Below are 13,432 nucleotides of genomic sequence, written 5' to 3'. Positions count from 1 at the left end.
TGTCATACTGGCACTACCTGGTTTGACAGATGTCACATTGGCACTACCTGGCTGGACAAATGTCATACTGGCACTATCAGGCTTGACAGATGACACACTGGCCACGCCTCCGGTTTCCCACAAAACCTGACCTATCTTATTGCCGCTTCATGTGGACGTGGTCTGAATCAGTAGTAGTCATAAAGACCTCAAGTTTTATCATATTTAAGCAAAATAATTGGCAAAGGGACATTTAAAACACCAAAGAATTTATACTTCTATTAACAAAACGCTTCCGCGATCTGGTACAAGCAGCAATGGGTGTAATGAGACCTGAGAATTAGCCGAGTGAAAATCAGACTGATTTGATTTAGATTAATCTTTCGTTAGAAATGCTACAACCTGTCACTGCGATATGAACTACCCTTTAGTATATAGGAATAGAAAAGGCATTGAAATTGCAGGAAAAATAGAACATCTTCAATATCCTTCGTAATTGTAAAAAAAAAAAAAATAAAAACAATAATAATGTCATACATCCACTGCCCACACATATACCCATAAAACATCTCTTTGAAGCGTTCTAAAACAAAAATTGAGACCATGAAAATTTTGATTTTTTTCATGACCGGTCCTTAGACGTTTTGCATTCACACAAAATAAATAGGCCAGGAATTGTCAATATTCATTAAATTAATTACACTAATGGATAAGTCATATCCTTGAAGAAACCTCAGTATACCCTAGATATATGCCTACAGTAGACTAGAGCCTTTACATATGTGGCCCCGAGACTATTCAATTAGATCTTACTGAAAATATTAAGGCTTTCTTCAAGAGAAAACTTGAGACTTTCTTACTCTCTATGTGCTTAAAGTAATTAAGTACCACAATCACCTTACCTCTTAATTATAGAGATATTAATAAAAGTCAATAAAATTCTTCACGATATATAAAAGCTGGACAATAGTCCTATTTTCACAGTTCACTCCACTAAAGTTAATACTTAATGGATAAAATGGCTGGAAACTCAGTGAAAACTGATATGTAAAACAACTTGAGCCAAACTATATTTACAGGCAATTTTGACATTTGAAGGTTATTAGCGCCTTTTTCTATAGATTATTGACATATACATTAATACTGATAACTTGTACCTAATATCTTGATATCAAATTACAAAGGGCTGCTAAAGTAAACTTTATTATATAATTTTATCAATGAAATAAAAAATATAACGAAGAGAACGCTGTTGTGAAGACAGAAAAATCAAATATTTACGAATATAGCAACCTGGACGTAAAAAGCCATATTCACATATATCAATATCAATATACACTTACCAACACATACATACACGTATGCAATATGCAAATATATGCAGATTCCTTTTCATACACATTGGAAGAGAGTGAAGTATTTGTGGTAACTCTATGTCTAAGCCATATTTGCGGAGTGGCGAAACTACCCAGACCTGCCCAATTAAGTTTTCCTATCAACCGCTAATTGTGATAAGCTTTGGTATGTTAGTAGGTTGGTCAGGACACCAGCCACCCGTTAGGATACTACCGCTAGAGAGTTATGGGATCTTTTGATTGGCCAGACAGTACTACACTGGATCCTTCTCTGTGATTACGGTTCATTTGCCCTTTACCTACACACACGCTGAATAGTCTGGCATATATTTTACACATTCTCATCTGTCCTCATACACCTGATAGCACAGATTACCAAACAATCTTTATAGTTTATGTAGATGTTTATTTTAATGTTGTTGCTCTTCTTGAAACATTCTGTTTTCCCATTTTCCTTTCCTCGCTGGCCTATTTTCCTTGTTGGAGACCCTGGGCTCGTAGCATCCTGCTTTTCCAACTAGGGTTGTAGCCTAGCATGTAATAATAATAATAATAATAATAATAATAATAATAATAATAATAATAATATGGATCTGATGACCCTATTTGGGTACCAAATGACTATACTAAAGGTAAATCCTTCTGCTGTCAAAAACTATGTAAATAAAGAGAAAATAAGCGAATCACAACAGCCATACGGAGAGGAAGAGATGATGATAATTAGAATTTTTTAATAAACGAGGGAGGAATAAAAAAAATGATATACGAAATGTGGGGAAATGGAAAAGGAAATCGACGAAATAGAATAAAGAAGATTGAGAGGCAGATATAAAAAAAATCCCTCTAAATCTGAGTAGTTGTTCCGTGCCATAGTTGCAATTTTAGCGCTTCTCGCGCTAGATCTGGCGCGTTTCTCGTAAGTTTAGCTTGTTTTTTCCTAGTGAGACAAATCTAGCGCGAAACTCTGCGTTTTTCCATCTGATAAAGTATATGATAAACTGACTGCATTTCTCTATCTTTTGACATACTGTACTGTACAAATTTCCACTTTATCAATTATATTATAGGAGACTGCACTCTCTCTCTCTCTCTCTCTCTCTCTCTCTCTCTCTCTCTCTCTCTCTCTCTCTCTCTCTCTCTCTCTCTCTCTCTCTCTCTCTCTCTCTGTTCCCAAACTATGGTGTAGAGTCTACAGTAAAGTCAAGCCATGGTTTTTTTATAATAATAATAATAATAAGGATAGGGAAGTGGGGAAAATGGGGAAAGGAAGAGCACCCCTGGATACAATCCAGTTTATAGCTCAAAGGCAGGTACTCGGGATGGGAAAGATTAAGGAAATAGGGAGAAAGTGAAGTAAATGAGAAGAATACAAGAGAGGGGCAATTGGTTTTGTTAATGAGGTTACTAATCCTATACAGCGCTTTAAAGAAAGGTTTTAGCGTGTTTCTGGCGCTTTTTTTTTTCTTTTGGAAGCTCCTGTAGCGCGTTCTCAAAATCAGAAATGGCAACACTGTACAACCAGTGTTTTGGAGAGAGCAACGAGAACGTAGAATCTCCTTGTAAATTTATTTAAATTCCCTATGCGTTGATAGTTTACCATTAAATTCAAGTGAAAATGAAGTTAATTGAGGTAATTATATATCCGCACTGTTAAATAGAGCTTTATACATAGGTTATGCTGCAATAAGTGTAGTAAAAGTAACATGACGGGTACACACTTTACAGAGGGCTATATTACCTTATGTTTATATACTTATTTTGGTCTTATTTTTTACTTAGGGTTGGCACAGTTTAACTGTTTTGTTTAATACCCATGGACATATTTTCAAGGCTAAGATAAGGAAAGATTAACTTTTCATACTTATATCTGCTGGTTTATTCTTTACCTGTGTATACTAGATTATGATGTACGACCGTATTTCCAAGTAGGGTTGCAGCTTAGCTAGTAATGATAATGCAGTAATAAACAACGTATATATGATATAATATATTCAAAAACTTTTAGAGTTGATTGATATACCTGATGGTATAGATTTTGCCTTTCAAATTGTTCAATTTTTGGGGGCCTTTGTAGATTGGCAGACCAGGCCTTACTTGTACACTAAATGAAGCTACAAATTGCAAAATTCGGAGCCTTTGTATATCAGCGCCCAGTTCCTCCTGCTTCAATAAAAAATGAACATCAACTAACCTAAACTTTCCCCCCTAACCTAACCTACAAGCCATGTTCTTACCTCCTTACCTAACGGGGGCTAGTGACCCCCATTAGACTGCCGTATTCTAAGTCAGCCGTCATAATACATGCAGGTGGCCGCTATCATACATACACCCCCAAAATTCATCGTACTGCTTTAGAAACTCTCGTATTCCAATTAATGTCATCCTTTTTATTTGATAATACAGTGAGCCCTTGTTACTTCGCGGTTCAACAATCGCGGATTTATAACGCATGTATATACATATATCGCGGATTTTCCGGAAATTTCGAAAATAACCGTGGTATATGAAGACCCCAAATATTTTGTTAATTCCATTAATAATTAGTAATATCTGCTCTTACTGATGGTTCATTGCATTACATATGACATATAATTCAGTAGAGAAAGAAATAAAATACGAAAAGAGAATGTGATCATACGATAATTCAGTATACGTAGTAAAATTAAATCGAACATGAAACGCAAATCAGATGCAGTCTGACTTTGTCATATTTGAATGGTGTAAGGCTGCTGATGGCTACTACTACAAATGTAATGAATGTGCATCTTTTCCATGAAACACAGGAAGAGACCCAAGAAAATGTCGAAGAAAGGGGCTTAACATTAGAACGGCTTGCCAAGCTCCTCAACCATGCGAAGGAGTTGAAAGAAATGTTGCAAGAGTGGGACGAGGATATGGTTCGTTCTATGCAATTTTGCAACCAACTCGATGAAATCATGACTCCCTACAGGATGCTCTTCGAGCGAAAAAAGAAGCAGCGGCAGCAACTTCCGATCACAATGTTCTTCCAGCCTCGCAAAAAAGAGCCAGTTCCTCCTGCTACTATGCCTTCGGAAGAAATTGAAGAAGTGTCCCAGGAAGAAGTTGAAGAGGTGTCCCTGGCAAAGACACCTCCGTCTGAAGAGACGTAAAATACTATCATTGGCTGCACAGTAGAAGACATCATCAGTTTCATCATCATCATTTCTACTGTGCAGCAAATTCATCGCCATCATCATTCAAGTTTTTCTTCAACTTCTTTCGTGGTGAGTACAGTAACAATCTTTTTTTTATACTACTTTAATATTCTAACATTTTAATATTTGTGCCTGTTTTAGTTTAGGGTACTGTAGTACATGCATTAAGTGTTCTGTACATTAAAGGGTAGTTTGTTCCAGTACTACGTAAAGGGAAGGTTTTAAAAGTTTGAATATATATGTTATAACCTATCATAATTTTTTGTTTATTACATTTAAAACAACTCTCTCTCTCTCTCTCTCTCTCTCTCTCTCTCTCTCTCTCTCTCTCTCTCTCTCTCTCTCTCTCTCTCTCTCTCTCTCTCTTAAATTATCATTCGGTCATTAGCGGCAGTTTATTATTGTTGATTAAACACCAAAAAAAAAAAAAAAAAAATTGTTTTCCTTCTTTGCTACGTATGTTGGACTTTATATAGATACGGTAAATAATATTTGTAATAACATATTTACTAAAAGCTTTTAATATCATTATTTATCACTTTCATCATGCGCGTTTAATGCCTTCGTTTGTTTATTATGATCGAAGATAGAGCGTACAGTAAACGAAAGGAAGGTTTCCGTTTCAGGCGGCGTCATTAAGAAAAACAATATATAAATGGCATTCATTTCATTTATTTGGAAGTCCTAAGAAAAATTAAGTAAAACATTGGTAATAACAAAATCAACATATAATCAATATAATCGATGCAAAAACTAACCTATACACAGATGTGTAAATGCATTTGTTTCTTCATTATGATCAGAGATAAACGTAAACAAAACAATGGTTGTCATTTTTTATCATGCTTTTTGGGCGTATTTAGGAAACGCTTGATATAAAATCGCCTTTAATATTTGTGCCTGTTTTAGTTTAGGGTACTGTAGTACATGCATTAAGTGTTCTGTACATTAAAGGGTAGTTTGTAAACAGTACTACGTAAAGGGAAGGTTTTAAAAGTCTGAATATACATGTTAAATAAATACGTAAATATGGTGTCCCTACTTCGCAGATTTTCAGCTATCGCGGTCGGGTTTGGAACCTATCTACCGCGATAAACGAGGGTTCACTTAAGTATCAGTGAGTAACTGTAGAACCACAGAAGGTATTTCCCTTGTAAAAAGTCAATGTTAGTTGCAATGATTATACATTAAAAGAAAATAAAAGAATTTCCCCGTAGAAACATCTGCGGCTCTCGATGTGATATCGAATCTTCACCATTGGTGGTAGTAGAATCCGAGTCCATGACCATTAAGCTAATGTTATTTGTAAATTAACTCAATATTTTTTCAGGGCTATATCTAAAGCCATTATAATTTCCTTTGATAAAGCACAAAGAAGTTTAGCATCTGATCAAATGAAAAATATATAAGACTCGGTTAGTGTGAAGAAAAAAACGCAATCCAAGATATAGGCGCGTTTAGCATTGGCTACATGTTTGGCCTATTTTAATAACAAAGGTATGTGAGAATTTGGTGGAGTCACTCCGAAAGAGATTAAATTCTGTCATTGACAAATTAAGTTCTTACACAAAATATTGAATATATATATTTATTCATGTTCATTGTTGATGAATGAATATATATATATATATATATATATATATATATATATATATATATATATATATATATATATATATATATATATATATATATATATATATATATATATATATATATATATATATATATATATATATGATATTCATCATCATCATCATTTGAATTAGCCCTAGTTACTGGACCAATTTTTTGTTCCTATAAGGATATTGTAGAACCAAAACCTTTCTTAGAATGTAATTTGAATATTGAGCTGTATAGAAATCTAATATGATAAAGGGATAGATTCCTTTGGAGTACTGAAATAATTTAACTCCTAATCCCCAGTTATCGAGAACTTCACGGTTCAAGGAGACGACGAACTACGATGAAACGTGAGGAGAAATAATCTGCGGAGAAAGATTTAACAATGATCTAGTATTCTCTCCAGACACCAACAGACCCCAGTTCTTCGGGCCAGACGCCGCACATCACTGGAACGGAGATTGTGTTCTTTGGACTTGTCAAGAAAGGAATGGGCATTGTTAGATTCCTTGAGAAGGTCAAGATTGATAGTGACAAACCTGTAGAGGTGAGTATCGTGTTGCATGGCTGTCGTTGTCCATAGCGTCACTTGAAGAAAGATGGTCCCTGGGATTTTAATGTGTATTTTCTCATGTTCTTACATCTGTTGTCTTCAGGGAAAAAAGATCAAGTAAAGGAAGCTTGCTCCGGCACTAGATACAAACCTTTCGCTCTGTAACTACTCTTCAATGGTTAGCGGAAGGGGAGGTAGCAGGGGTAACCAGCGATAATAAACACCGTCCCTTATTATTTTGGCTCGATGGAATGCAGACGAGTCTGACTCCTCATTTAACACTAAAATAAATATCCATTTATTTTAAGAACGGTCCTAAAAATTGAAAACATTTTCCCTTTTCATTTCTTTTTCAGGTTTGACTGCCTGTAAGATCCAGCATGCAGGTTTGTCTTGGTATTGAAGGGATCCGGTGCGGTACCTTCGTGTCTGTTGAGAAGGCAAACCCTCACAGTCTCTTCCTGCGTGTAGAGGTCACACTTGCACTCAATGGTCGCCCTCCCAGTAAATTAGATTCAGTAGGTGACGTAAGAAAGCAAAGAGGGATCACTCCCCTTTGAGGTTAGCCTTGGAAGGGAAGTAACCTCGCCATCATTCTCCCTCAACTCGATCTCTTCTCGATGAATGTTCGTTCTACTTCCCCTGGGAGTAGATTGAGTATGAGTAGCACCCATGCGACACCGGGACAACCATACTTGTTAGAGGCCTCCATTGTTTTTCCCTAGAGAAACAGTGACGGCATGCTGCAGTAGGGGAGTCTCTTACCGACGAAGCAGTTCGTCATTTGTGGCCTTCCTTGAGGCTCACGGGTTCTCCTTGCAAGGGAAGGTTACCAGAGGTTTTGTGATTGGGCATGCGAAGGGAGCAGATATCCTCCCTAGTGGATGTATTATCTCCCCGAGACTCCGAAGGGAAACCTAAAGAGTTGCGCCCGCTCAACCATTTTGGCCTCTTGTTCTGCTCGCCCTGACGTACGCTCTGCTTCTGCGGGCGGGCGTGAGCAGTTATTATTATTATTATCATTACTAGCCAAGCTATAACCCTAGTTGGAAAAGCAAAATGCTTTAAGCCCAAGGGCTCCAATAGGGAAAAATAGCCCAGTGACGAAAGGAAACAAGGAAATAAATAAATGATAAGAACAAGTTAACAATAAATCATTCTAAAACAGTAACACCGTCAAAACAGATATGTCCTATATAAACTATTAACGTCAAAAACAGATGTGTCATATATAAATTATAAAAAGACTCATGTCAGCCTGGTCAACATAAAAACATTTGCTCCAACTTTGAACTTTTGAAGTTCTACTGATTCAACTACCCGATTAGGAAGATCATTCCACAACTTGGTAACAGCTGGAATAAAACTTCTAGAATACTGTGTAGTATTGAGCCTCATGATGGAGAAGGCCTGGCTATTAGAATTAACTGCCTGCCTAGTATTACGAACAGGATAGAATTGTCCAGGGAGATTTGAATGTAAAGGATGGTCAGAGTTATGAAAAATCTTATGCAACATGCATAATGAACTAATTGAACGGCGATGCCAAAGATTAATATCTGGATCAGGAATAAGATATTTAATAGACCGTAAGTTTCTGTCCAACAAATTAAGATGAGAATCAGCAGCTGAATATCAGACAAGAGAACAATACTCAAAACAAGGTAGAATGAAAGAATTAAAACACTTCTTTGCAGACAAGTACTCCTTGGAGTTACTTGTCGGTAGATTCCTTCGGGGAACCCAGGGTCTAGCTTCAGCTATGTTCCAAAGGCTGTTCTCGGAATCGATCTTTTGGCTGGGTTTGCCTAGCTGGAGGAGAGATGAAGTTAGCTGTCGGGAGGTTCGCCTCCAGGTGTTGAGCAGCCTTCCCTTTCGAGGGAAGTTAGTTCTTTACCCAGTGTTAATCGATTTTACCTTATAAGGGAAAAGTCTCCTTTAACGGCTTCCGTACCACAAGCTTCTCACCCATGAGGAGCTTTGCTGTTAGATGCAAAAGGGTTGATAGTCTCTTCCGGCCCACGGGAGAGACTGCCTTCTCCTGAGTGGTCTACGCCCGTCTGGAATTCCTCCGAAGGGCATTGGATTCGTCCATGCTCTGTTCTAGCCCATCAGAGCGCAGCTTTTCGGGGCTGAACCATGATGGTGGGAGGCGATTGCCTTCGATCCCTTTCCTTCATCATTGTGTCCGTAAGACACAACATGGCGAGAGGACGAGCTCTCGCGAACTTGCCCCCCTGGTTTATCCTTCTCGTAAGGAGAAACCTGATTTGCTGTCTACCTGTAAGCGCACAGCAAGTGCTTGTTCTTCCTCTCCCTTATGGGAAAGGAAAACAACAAGCCTTTCTCCTACCATATATAAGGTGAGTAGGAGAGTTTTTCTCCTAGACGCGTTAGCAAGCGGACGAGATGACCCACTTTCGGTGGACGAGTCTTGCACTGTGTCACGCACTCTACCATCTACTTAGATGGAAGGGCGAGCTCCTTTAGTGGAAAAAGGTGAGCGCGCTGTTCCTACACGCATTGCTTCCAGCGAGTTCTTTCATCCTGACCCGTTTTGCTCCTCACAGAGGGTCTCCTTATCTACAAGCGCATGCGCTTACGCTACACGCATAACTCTTTTTAGCGAGTCTTTTCATATACTGTAGACGCACACACGCTAGACACACTCTAGAGCAAAGGCGATCACTACCACTTCAACACGCGCTACCTCATCAATGTGCACTGCATGCAGTGAAGAAATACGAGCATTTTCTCCATGTTTAAGGGATCTTGTTCATAGGACGAAGTGGGTCTTGATTGTGAACGTTGGTCAATGTTCTCCAGTCGAGTTCCAGACACAACAAATTATTAGGGCTGTACCCGTATGTTTGTCCCACCTCGCCGGTCTATATTACTGGTTCATATATGGGCAATGGATTGAAGATACAGCATGTCTCAATCTTGCCTTTTGGAAGTAGCTGCGTGCAATTGGTCATTAGCGATCGGTCTCTTGCTCGACAGCAATCTCTAGAGAGATTTGCTGTACGTGTATTGTAATCCCATCTTCCTCTAGGGAGCACTGGCCACTCTAGTATTACCAATCTGTAAGCATACTTACATAGCCAACTCCCATTGTATTGAAGGCAGTTAGAGACGCCCCCTGGTTCCTGGACATTCGCCAGGTGGTGAAACGGGTGATCCTTGTTTCGACCGATCATCTTTCGACAATTCCACCTTTTGGCCTTAGCACCTCGACCCGCCAAACACCTCTATGCCAGTAGGTCTAGAGCAGAAGAGAGACCTGAGTGGTGGGTGTGAGACACCAACCTCCTCAGGGAAATAGACATTCTCTCCTCCCCCGGATTTGTAGCTCTTCATAGACGCATCAAAAGAAAGGGGGATTCACCTGTCACACCTCATGGTTTCTGGACTTTGGTCCGCATCCGAGTGACAGTGTCACGTGAACCTTTTAGGGCACCCTGTATTGTCAATGAGCGACACCACTATGGTGGTGTGTCAAACAAACAAGCAAGAAGGTACTTTTCAATAACTTTCATATTCCATATACATATACTGAACATGAAAAAGTGCTTATAAGCTGCTGCTATTCTATAGAAACTAGTTACCCACATTAATAATCTTGCATGTACAGTACATTACCGAACTTTATCGTTATTTTACGATGTAGAAACAAACAAGGTCGGGAAAAACTGCTTAATGTGGGTTTTATTATTATTATTATAATTACTTGCTAAGCTACAACCCTAGTTGGAAAGCAGGATGCTAAAAGCCCAGGGGCAGCCCAACGAGGAAAATAGCTCAGTGAGGAAAGGAAACAAGGAAAAATAAAATATTTCAAGAATAGTAAGAACATTAAAATATATAATTCCTATGTAAACTATAAAAGCTTTTAACAAATCAAGAGGAAGAGAAATTAGATAGAATAGTGTGATCGAGTGTACCCTCGAGCAAGAGAACTCTAACCCAAGACAATGGAAGACCATGGTACAGAGGCTATTGCACTACCTAAAACTAGAGAATAATGGTTTTATTTTGGAGTGCCCTTCTCCAAGAAGAGCCGTTTACCATAGCTATTTTTGTATGTGATACTTAAGGATGATCATTGTAGTCAGAACTGACTTAAATTAATATCATTAACCCTTTTTTTTTTTGTCTCCTTTAAGCATGAGAAAAAATTCCAGTTATCTTTATGAATGTTCATTGCACTTAGTGTCTTCACAAGTACAGTACAGTATTACATCGGTCACTGGTACATCTTTCTTTAAACCCTTCTTGAGCCGTCAAGTATTGTGAGAAAGTTGTTAAGTTAGGGAGCACTGTAAGCAGATCTTTATCAGAAGATGCAGAGCCTAAATTTGGGAATAATTGTTGGAATTCAGAATGGTTTTTGGTAATGCCTACATTGTTCTAACTTTTTTAAATGGGTCTATAATAATGTTATTATGTTGAACTGGCTGACATAAGCTGATCTATTTTTTACGATATTACTGATCAAGAAATGCTTTGTATTTATTATCCACTTCTTCTCATACAGTTTATTTATGTTCTTAATTCCTAATCTCACTTTGCTATTTTTCTTTGTTTGAGCCCTTGGGCTTATAGCATCCTGATGCTTTTGCAAGTAGGATTGTAGATTATCTAGTAATGATAATATAAGCAGGCCCAAGTAGCAGTGATGATTATGATAATGGTTATGATAAATAATGACTTAAAATCATGCATTGATAGTAATATCTCTTTTGGCTGATAGAAAAGTGCACCAGGATATCTCTGCTACATTTTTATTTTTATGAATCATACTTCACAATCCATGTTGTAATTGCATTAACAGTTAACTGTAACCAAATTAGATTTCAGGTGTTTTATCAATGTTAAAAAAACTAATGTGCCCTCTTAGTATGAGGGATGTAGATATAGGATGCTAGGGCTTAGTTGTAGCTAATCTTTTAAGTCTCTTGTAAGACCAGAAATCTGAACTGTACTCCCTCTCCACAGATATGCTGCTGTTTATCCACATCGAAGAAAATTATCTTTGAAACTGACAGCTGCGTCAAAAAATCAAAGCAAGCAAGAAGATTCTACTGTCTGAGAAGAAACAACCATTTCCAATCTAGTTGAAAAAGTTTTGTCTAGTAATAGGAACAAAATAATTTCTGAAAGGAAAAGTTTTAGGGCCCTCTCTTTGTAAATGTACAAGTTGACGAGAATGTAGATAGTCCTTGAGGGTTTATATTCAAGACACCAATATTTCTAAACTACCATAATTTGTTTGATAAATGTTATGTCTATTTCCTGATGGAGTAAAAGTTGAAGTTTAATCATATTTCAGTGCTATAAAGTATGAATGAAAAAGCCGCGTGGGTATTTGTGCTAAATTGTACAATGCTCTTCACTACAATTTTTTTTTAATTAAATTTCTTTTACAGCATGATTAAATTGTACAATACTTAAGAATTAAGCATTCCTGCTAGTTTTCCTAAACTTCTAGGCCCACCAGTGACTTGAGTGATAAAATTTCATTCGAATTGGCCCTTTTGAGAAGATATGCAAATTAAAACACAATCTTATGTGTATAATACAGAAATTGTCTTTCACATTTGTGTCAAAGCAAACAAAATAAACTTGTTAATATATTGTAGACCCATCAATGCTCCCTCTTTGTTGGTATCCCTTAAATTGTTCTCTGATAATATACAGTTATTTCAGTGTAGGCTTTGCTTAATTATACAGTAGTTCTCTTGCTTGAGGGTACACTCGGGCACACTATTCTATTGTATTTCTCTTCCTCTTGTTTTGTTAAAGTTTTTATAATTTATGTAGGAAATATTTATTTTAATGTTACTGTTCTTAAAATATTTTATTTTAACCGGTTTCCTCTCCTCACTGAGCTATTTTCGCTGTTGGAGCCCTTGGGCTTATAGCATCCTGCTTTTCCAACTAGGGTTGTAGCTTAGCCAGTTATAATGATAATAATAATGTGGGCATTTTTCTCAACCATTATAAAAGAATTGACAGGGTGAGATAAAGTAGACTGAGATGGTAAGGACATGTAAAGAGATGAGAGGAAAACCATCCGATAAGGAAGATGATGGATATGGGACTACCTGGTGGGAGAATGTTAGGTAGACCAAAATTACAATGGATTGACTGTGTGAAAAGAGATATGAGGGAGATGGTATTGAGCGAGTAAGATGCACTGGACTGAAGGAAATGGAGAAATATGTTGAAGAACCATTACAGCGAACCCAAATAGGGACAAGCTTGTAGAGAAAGAAGATAGTATGTGGGCATGTTGAAATTTCTCTTCAATAATATACTTGTCACATAATGGATAATGAATCACTGGTACTTAACTGCTTGATGTAAAAGGTTTGATTTTTTAAGTGTTTTTAAATTATGATGTCCATGCTGTGATCATGTTCACTTCAGAGTAGTTAAAACTACAGAAACTGTCTTATTTTTGTATGTGGGCTCCAGCCTGTTGTTAATGCAAATGGTGTTTTAGTGGTACTAATCTTTTAAGTCTTTATTATGTTATTTTTATTAGTAAAATAAATTTTTGAATATACTTACCCGATAATCATGTAGCTGTCAACTCCGTTGCCCGACAGAATTCTACGGAGGGATACGCCAGCTATCACAATACTAGAAGGGGGTGTACTCACCAGCGCCACCTGTGGCCAGGTACTACAGTACTTCTTGTTGACACCTCCTCAATTTTTCCTCGGTCCACTGGTTCTCTA

At 37.5% G+C, this 13,432-nt stretch overlaps 1 long non-coding RNA gene across 2 annotated transcripts; it reads left to right on the top strand.

Annotated features, from left to right (window-relative positions):
• Positions 1–2,849: 2,849 nt before the first annotated feature.
• On the top strand, positions 2,850–12,323 carry LOC137640522 (uncharacterized). Of its 2 annotated transcripts, XR_011044384.1 has the most exons (5): positions 2,850–2,964; positions 4,118–4,579; positions 5,560–5,627; positions 6,437–6,680; positions 11,685–12,323. It is a non-coding gene; the product is annotated as an uncharacterized lncRNA (long non-coding RNA). The 2 variants fall into 2 exon arrangements; XR_011044383.1 differs by lacking the exon at positions 5,560–5,627.
• Positions 12,324–13,432: the final 1,109 nt, after the last annotated feature.

The sequence above is a fragment of the Palaemon carinicauda genome, chromosome 5 (genome assembly GCF_036898095.1).
Source record: "Palaemon carinicauda isolate YSFRI2023 chromosome 5, ASM3689809v2, whole genome shotgun sequence".
Classification (NCBI taxonomy): domain Eukaryota; kingdom Metazoa; phylum Arthropoda; class Malacostraca; order Decapoda; family Palaemonidae; genus Palaemon; species Palaemon carinicauda.
The sequence above is the reverse complement of the archived record's forward strand: the minus strand, read 5'-3'. Positions and strand labels throughout refer to the sequence as shown.